The sequence below is a fragment of the Pleurodeles waltl genome, chromosome 4_1, assembly GCF_031143425.1.
Source record: "Pleurodeles waltl isolate 20211129_DDA chromosome 4_1, aPleWal1.hap1.20221129, whole genome shotgun sequence".
Lineage (NCBI taxonomy): Eukaryota > Metazoa > Chordata > Amphibia > Caudata > Salamandridae > Pleurodeles > Pleurodeles waltl.
Window position 1 is genome coordinate 93,189,116 of NC_090442.1, and position 8,675 is coordinate 93,197,790.

The 8,675-nt window shown below is 50.4% G+C and overlaps 1 protein-coding gene across 1 annotated transcript in view; it reads right to left on the minus strand.

The window, feature by feature from the left end:
- FAM111A (FAM111 trypsin like peptidase A) overlaps positions 1-3,451 on the minus strand; it is a 95,485-nt gene extending 92,034 nt beyond the window's left edge. Inside the window, exon 1 of the mRNA XM_069227835.1 lies at positions 3,306-3,451. The gene's annotated coding sequence lies outside the window, so the exon portion shown is untranslated. The remainder of the gene's footprint in view (positions 1-3,305) is intronic.
- Between the last annotated feature and the right edge of the window lie 5,224 nt (positions 3,452-8,675).

The window sequence follows — 8,675 nt, forward strand, 5'->3', positions numbered from 1 at the left end:
GCATCATCTCTTACCCTTCTTGATTAAGGCGAAGCATCAATTGAGGGGATATGGTATTGAATGCTGCAGAGAGATCTAATAATACCAAAATGGCTCCTCCGCCTTGGTCAACCAGCTGGTGGATCGAATCCGAGGTGGCAATAAGGGCCGATTCTGTGCTGCGTGATTTTTTAAATCCATGCTGGGAAGAGTCTAAACATCCATTTTCCTGAAGAAAGTGGGTCAGTTTGATGTTAAGGTGCTTTTCTAAAATCTTGGCTGGAGTAGGCAATAATGAAATAGGGCGAAGGTTCTTCAGATCATTAGGGCCGCCCTCTGGTTTCTTTTTAAGAGGGATCACAATCGCCTCTTTCCATTAGGGCGGGAAAACCTTAGTAATAAACTAATGGTAAGAAACGTTAAGGGAAAAATAGCGCTCCCAACAATCCTCTCTTGAGTAATGAAATTACTATTAATCTGAGGTACGGTGCTCTCGGCCCAGGAGGATCTTCCCCTACCTCCTAAATGTGTCAACACAGACACAACACACTACTTACACAGTGACCAAGGCACACGTAAATAAATTGTTATCTATATAATCAGTAGTTACTAATATTCAAATTCAAAATTTCAATAGCCCAATTCGCATGAAACATATGTGAATAGAGATTCGATGGAGTCCCTGAGGTGAAGAATTCATTTTTAATGAAAGACAGAAACAGCCAACACGTGTTTCATCATGGGAGTGAATACTCCCCGTGACTTTTTCAAGGCTAAATTGGGTATAGCACAAGAATCAACAGTATCCCAGACTTCATAACACATATATGGATCCAACTCTGTTTGTATTCCAATCGTTGATCACGTGTAAGTGGGTCCGTGCAACGTAATAGTGTATAAATGACACCTCTCGTCCTGACTTAATTAGTATAAGAAAAACGGAGCACGAGTACATAGCTCTGAAAGTCGCGAAAACCTTAGTGTCTAGCACCTCCCGATATGCCTTTTCCCGTGCCTGAGAAATAAGGATCGCGCCAACCTTATAACTTTAGGGGGACCGGGATCATCCGGGGATGACCTGATCCCTGGCAAAAGAGATTCAATTCCGTCGGCCAACAGCGGGGGGAATCATGTAAGTGAGGCTCCGCAGTGTGTCGCTGCACCAGCCTCTGGTACTTTCGACTTTGTCCTCTGCTTGTGGTTTCTTGTGTCCGTTTTGCTCCCCACTGGCCAGGGTTTTTTTTACAGCCAAGGCCTTGGCATGCTATGCAGATGGTCACCCAGTGTGCCAGCTGTAGCAGCCTATGATCCCACTGTATGAAAAATCTTGGAGTCACGAATCACCGAGTATCATACGGTGTCACATTCCAGGGAGGACTGTCACAACATGTTGGCTTTTTTAGTGTTCAATAACATAGCCTTATTGCATGTGTAAATATTTATTGTCTATCTATGTAGTAACCCTGATTGTACATTGAGTTTATTTTAAAAGGTAGGACAAGGGATCTGTGTGGTGTGCTGGCACTGTTCTCCCATGTATCTCCTATGCTGCAGTATTTCTTATTTCTGAGTTTGAACATGAATGTCATTTTGTACAAAATAGTGTGAGCCCTTGGTGTAAATCAGGCATATTTTAATTTGATTGAACTACTTCAGACCAGCAATGCCTACCCTTGAGTAGAAAGACATTTCAAGGGGTAGGCATGCTTTAGTTGCAAAGAAAAGTAAATTGAACAATAACTTCTTTATATAGCGCTTAATATCACACATTTGCCTGTACTGAGTTCTATAAATATTGATAGTCAATTAAAACTCGTGATCTGCTGACTATTGCAACTTACATTTAAATAGGCTTTATTCCCTACACAAACCAGCTTTCTAATGCAAATTGAATTGTCAAATTTCTGGATAATTCTCCTGTCTAATATAGACAATATGCTGAGTCTAGACAGAGGTAACTGTTATCATCCTCTTTGGTCGTGGTGATTTAGACCCAGGTACGGCAGATATAGTTGTAAAAAGAATTTTCACCTGATTTAGCAGGAATGTGTACATTAGGACCCACATGCAATGGCAGTTTTGCCAACTAGGCAGAGAGGAGAGAACACTGGTAGGATACTCGTGATGTTATAATGATGTACCAAAGAGAAAGGGGCTTAAAGAGCAGAAAGGTGCACACTGGAGAACAATACACACTAGAGAGAGGTGATTACATATGAAATATAAACAGGAACTACATGGCTGCCAAGGATTACCCTAACATGCAGCGTCAGACTGGGACAGAAAGTAGGCACCAAAATAAAAGTGACCCCTTTTAGTGAATTAGGTAGGTTGAAAAGTGCCCCATGTTTGAAAATTGGGCAGGTTTTAATGTGTAAAAGACATGCCGTATACGTTTTTTGTAAGGTTTGGAAGACTGCTTAGATTTGAGTTTGCTGTAGACAGGGTTTATTTTAATAACATGAAAATAAACAGAAAAAGACAAAACTTCTCACCTGACCATAAAACAGGCAAACAAAGCCAAAAAATCAACACACACTCCGGCCTGCCAGATTAACCTGTTGGGCACTGGGTCAGTGTTTTGCAGCTAAACTTAGGGACATAAATTTAAAGTTCTACTGGATGTAAGACACAAGTGACCCAGCCCACTGGAAGCCCTGCGCCAGCCACTGTTACACGCAGATTCCGCTCCTCTGCGTGCACCTCTTGTCTCCTGCCGGACTCACCCCAGGGCCGGCTTTAGCTCTGGGGGCGCCCTGTGCTACTATCTGTTTTGGCGCCCACCCACCCCATGACCACCTCCTCGGATTCCCTCACTACCACCCGGCAAAAGTGCACTTCCCCTCTCCATAGCCCCCCTACCTCATATATTTCATTTCTTTTAATACGCTAGTGAAGGCTGGCTTTGCTAATCCCCTGAACTTTCTACATAAAACACAAATCTGTTCTTTGCAGCACCTTGTGGTGAGTCAAAGCTGCCACTAGGCAAAACTCATCTCTCTCTCGCAGGAGCAAGAGTTACCTTGACATTTTTATTGCTTCCTGAAGGCTGGAAACACAAGGAACTCTGCAGCAGGTACTTTGAAATCGGAAGTTTCGTGAATTATTGCTAAACAAAGCGCCCCTCGCTCCACCCCATCCAGGTCAACACCTGGTGTGGCCGCACCGGTCGCACCGCCCTAAAACTGCCCCTGCTCACACCTATCTGTTCTCCTCCCTCATCTTATTCCGCTTGTCTTGCCACTTTTATTCACCTCTCTGCTTCCTTTTCCCTCATCCCAGGAGAACAGTTTTTCGCAGCTTCGGCGCTGTTAAAGAAGGCTTACCTTTGGATAAATTCTGAAACCAGAGGTGTTAAGGCGGAGGTGAGCGTGGCGCGAACCTGCAATGAAGCTCCTCAGACTGTGGAGTCAGAAGCTGCCAATTACAACTGCAATTTGGAAATCCCGCCAGTGCGCCAACACCCTGTGCCAGCTTTTCAGCAAGTATGATGTTTTCCCGCTCCGCATTTTATTGGTTCATCGCGTCCCCGACATTTTGATTGGCTGCTTGATATTAGTAAACCTTACACGTCAGCTGTTGCAATGCCTTCTGTTTCAATTCCTTGCTTGGGTGGTTCCCGCCGGCGCCATTGTCACTGCCCGGACTCTCCTGGAGCACGTCACTGATTTAGAGGCAGTGGTAAAGCTCCGGGCGTCAATGCAGATTTAAAGTCAAACAAATTCACCTTTGTGGTAGCAACACACACCTGTGAACACCGCTTCAATAAAACACAGGTACCACACAGTTGTAAATCCCACAGAACTCACCCATGTCTGCCTGACAGTGTAACACATTTTTATAAGGCAACCAGTGGTTAATAAAGAACCATACTATTTGGAGAGTTAAAACAATAGGTTTATCGAGTTGTGAATGGGAAAGCTGATGACTACCTTTAGATGTTTTATGATATCGAATACCCCTCTACCATGCCCCATATCGGCTGTCAGAGAGTACAGCGCTGGATAGGGATGTTTATGCCAGTAAGTCACACATATTCATTTCACAAATTTAAATAGGCGGTGTATTTTTTATTAAAAGCTTTGCAAACATAAACGTGTTTGAAGAGGAAATGTCTCTCGAAGAATCTTTACAGACCTGGCCACTTAAATCCCCCACATAGGGATCAATTTATTTATCCTTTTGAGGTAACTGGGAACATGAATGCGAGTGTAGTTTGACTATGGGTGCTGTCTAGCAAACAGGACACCGTTATAAACACACCTGCATCCGAATTCCAGCTTTCCTACAGCACCAAAGTTTGTGATTTTGGACAACCCATTCTTTGTTCGTTGTCGGAAGTACCTTCGTGCGATTTAGTTTGCAGTGTGTCCAGAGCTCCCAAGTTCTAAAAATGTTTAGGAGTGACTGCTACGTTTGCATATTCAGTGACCTCACAGTAAATTATATCACATTATGAGACACCAATGACTTTATACAAAATGCCAGAAAGCATTAACACAGATGATGTCAACGAAACAGCAGTGGCTAGTAATATATGAAAGTGGTGAGGCGAGCGAAGTGACCCAATAAAAAAACTTGCATGCATTAAATTAACATTGAAAATAAAATAAATTAACTTACCCGGGCGTCCTCTGTGTCCTTCGCAGTCTTTGGCTTTGACCAGCACAAGTGGAACAGGAAACTTCTCTAAGCAATCCAGGTGCTGCTCTCTTGCCATGAACCAGCCTGAAAGCAGCGTCAGTATTGGAGGGAGCGGCTGGCTAGACTCTCTTTCAGGCCCATTAGGCCTGTGCTTGGTCTCCACCCAGCTGTCCAAGTGCGCATGTCAGTTTTTGCATGTCAGTTTGGCCGGCGTAAGTCTGCCGACCAAACTGACTTGCACACTTTGCAGTGTTTGGCCAGCACTGCTCTTGTCTTACATTGGGGCCTCGGGGGGGGATGAGGAGGAACAAGGAGTTCCCCCCCCCCGGGGTTTTTGTGGCAGGTGGCACGACCCGCGACGTGGTTTGTCGCCCGGGTGTCAATTCAAGGGGGTGGGTCCCAATTATTTAAACGGCCATTTCGTGGGGCAGTCACCATTTTGAAAGGTGACCTGGTGGCCTGAGGTGTAGGTGGTGGGTCGAAAAATCTTTCACGTGGTAGCGAGGTTTTGGATAGGAGAACTCGGTTTTGACAGTGTCTGTGGCTGCGTAGTAGTAGGTTTGAGGCTTACCGTATCCCGTGAGGAGTTATTTCCTGGTGATGGCAGATCCGAAGGTGCTGGAGGCCGTTGCGCTGCTCCGGCAGGCCAGCCGTTTGGACCTGTTGAGGGAGGGGGCCCTGGAGTCGGGTCGCCCGGCGAGGAGGGCCTCAGCGGGGGTGGCGGCGGCGGTTGCCGCGTGCTCACCGCCGCGCACGGTAGAGAAAGTAAAAAAGGTAGGAGCAGGGGCGATGGCGAGGGGCGGCACTAGGGCGGGGAGAGGGAGGTCTGCGCGGGCGGCGGCTAGGCCGGCAGCGAGTTGGGAGGCACCAGAGGCGGGGCCTGGGAGGGCTCAGTTGGAGGGCGGGCAGGCAGGCCCTCGGGAAAAAAGGGAAGCTGCGTTTTCGGCGGCCGCAAGGGAGCCGCAGGGACCAAACCGGCGCGCTGGGGAATAGCGCGTCCGGGATGAGGGCAGTCGAGGGAGGAGGCGGCGCGCGCCTCGCGCGTGAGGCCGGGCCCAAGAAAAAAGGGCCAAGTCCAGTTCCAGTGTCCGGAGTCAGGGCGGGGAGGGGCCGGGTGGGGCCAGGATTTCCCAGCCTCGATGCGGGCAAAAGGAGTTTCCCCAGCCCGGGTGTCAGGCACCTAGGGGATTAGGAGGGGTGGATACGCAGGGGGAGTCGGACAGTGAGGCGGAACGGGACCCCAAGGTCCCGATTTCGCAAAAATGGCCTACCATTTTGCGGTGGAGCAGCGAGGAGGAAGGGGAGGGTGCAGTGGGGGAGGGTTGGCAAGACTTTGGTGGCCCCGGGGGAGTCAGTGTTAGTGGGGCCCCTATGAGAACGTACGGTTCTAGGTCCCACAGGGGTGCAGGGGTGGCAGAGGGGGGGGAGGGAGAGGATTTGGGCAGGGGGGGAGGCTGGAGAGTGGGATATTGAGGATGTTGAGTCAAACCCAGGCACACCAGACCTTTTTTGGCAGGGGCCATTGGATTACGAAGAAGATGACCCAGGCGAGCAGGAGGCGGCTCGGCGACACTGGGAAGAAGGGAAGGCTACCCCATGGGCGGTTAGCCGGATGGCGCCATCAGGACGGAGGGGAAGGCGAGCGGGGGCTGCGGAAGCTTCTGCTGGGCTGTACGGTGGTGTGGGTGTTGCGCCCCCTGACGCCGCGGCCTGGGAGGAGCAACGTCCGGGCCCGTCCAGGAGATCATTGGATATCAGAGGGGAGTATAGTGGTGCGAGTAGGTGTGATGGAAAGCGCGTGGTTGTGAGGCAGCGGGACGAAGGTGTGTCGGACGAGAGTCTGGAGGAAGGTGAAGTAAGAAGCAGTAGCGAGCAGGAATGGTGGGTGCAGAGGGGGCGGGGAAACGTTAACCCTGTCCGTCAGTTTTTGCAGGTTAAGAGAACGGGCGGACGGTCTTCGGGACGTCGGGATGAGCGCAATGTGGGAGAGGCACGGAAGGTTCAGGAGCGGCCCCCGTTGCTGTCCCCAGGTAAGGTTTCAGCATGCTCAAAGATATCCGTGGCGTCGGAGGCGAGAGAGGAGGCGGTGCGCTTAGTGAAGGGCGTGTATATGCAGGATGCGGGGGTTTCGACGGAAGGGGACGGAACAGCGAAGTCAGGGGAACAGAAGGCAGGTACGGCGTCGGTGGTAGGCGCAGACGGGAAGGACGCAGAGAAAGATGGCAAGGTAGAAAAAGATGGGGGGCCGGCGGCTAAGAAGGTGAAGTTGCCCTACATGGGCACGGCAAAACCTCTGGGGGCTCACTTAATAGCGTCTACGAAAGACAAAATATGGAAGGGAGAGTATGTTGACATGTTAAAATTGTTGCATCGCGAGGTGCGGGCAAAAGAGGGCTCCAAGGAGGAAGAATGGGAGCTGTCAAAGCGTCCAAAAGTGCCAGTCACGATAGAGAATTGGACGGCGGCGTTTTTGATATTCGCTAGCGTGTACTGCGAGCGTTTCCCGGAGCGGTCCGTTGCTCTCTTTAAATATATGGACATCATAAGGAAGGCGCAGCTAAACTACGGGGGGTACGCATGGCGCCAATATGATGAAGAGTTCCGAGCGCGCATGGCGGCGGATTCCGACGTGCAATGGGGGGAAATTGACACAGACTTGTGGCAACATACCATGGGCCCGACGAAGTTTGGCAAAACGGTGTTTACTGCCAGTGGCTTGCCCATAATATACCGGCCCTTTCGGGATCGCCCCACCCAAGGGGTGGGGTCGGGGGGCTCCAGCCCTAGTAGAGCGATCGGGGCAGGGAACGGACGGTCAGGTGCGTGTTGGGATTATAATAAAGGAATGTGTACCAGAGAGTACTGCAAGTTCCGACACGAATGTTCAAAATGTGCAGGCCGCCACCCGGTTACGGCATGTGGGGGACAACAGAGCGCCGGCAGTACAGGGGGAACAACAAGTGGGAACCAAGGGGCTGCAGTGGGTGGAAAAGATGGACAGCGGCAGCGACCAGTCTCTTCGGGAAAAGGCTATTACGCTGGCTAAAGTCGATCAGTTGGAATGTTGGCTGGAGGGGTACGAGAAACGGGGCGAGGCCGATTTGTTGATTCGGGGCTTTCGAGAAGGGTTCAGGTTGGGATACAGAGGTCCGCGGGAGCGTCGATGGGCGGAAAACCTTCGGTCGGTGTGCGGGAAGGAGGAGCTAGTACACAAAAAGCTGATGAAGGAAATTACGGAGGGTCGCGTGGCGGGTCCTTTTTCTTTTTGGCCATTGCTGCACCTTATGGTGTCGCCGATTGGCGTCGTACCCAAGAAAGAACAGGGACAGTATCGGCTAATACATCACCTGTCATGGCCGGAAGGGAACTCGGTCAATGACGGTATTCCGGAGGAATGTACAAAAGTGTTGTATGCGTCGGTGGACGTAGCGATTCAGATGGTGGATCAGTTGGGGCCGGGGTCCTTGATGGCTAAGACTGATGTGAAGTCAGCATTCCGTTTACTCCCGGTTCACCCAGATGACTTCGAGCTCTTGGGTATCCAGTTTCAGGGCAACTGGTATGTGGATAAAGCACTGCCCATGGGGTGTTCCAGCTCGTGTGCGCTGTTTGAGCGATTCAGTACGGCTCTGCAGTGGATATTTGTGCGGCTTACGGGTCACCAAGAGATAACACACTACTTGGATGACTTTTTCTTTGCGGCGCCGGCGGACAGCCCGCGTTGTGCGGCGGTGCTGAGCTGGTTTATGGAAATCATGGGAGAGCTGGGTGTGCCCCTGGCTCCCGAAAAGACAGTTGGGCCTGCTACGGCGCTGTCCTTTTTGGGCATAGAATTGGATACGGTTGCTGGTATAGCAAGATTACCTGCTGACAAAAAGGAGGACATGGTCCATCGCATTTACGCAATGTTGCGAAAACATAAGGTGACAGTGAGGGAGATTCAGGTGATACTGGGACATTTGAATTTTGCGTGTAGAGTGGTGCGAGCGGGGAGGGTTTTTTGCAGGAGACTTTCTTTGGCATTGGCGGGGCATGCGCTGCGTCATCACCAT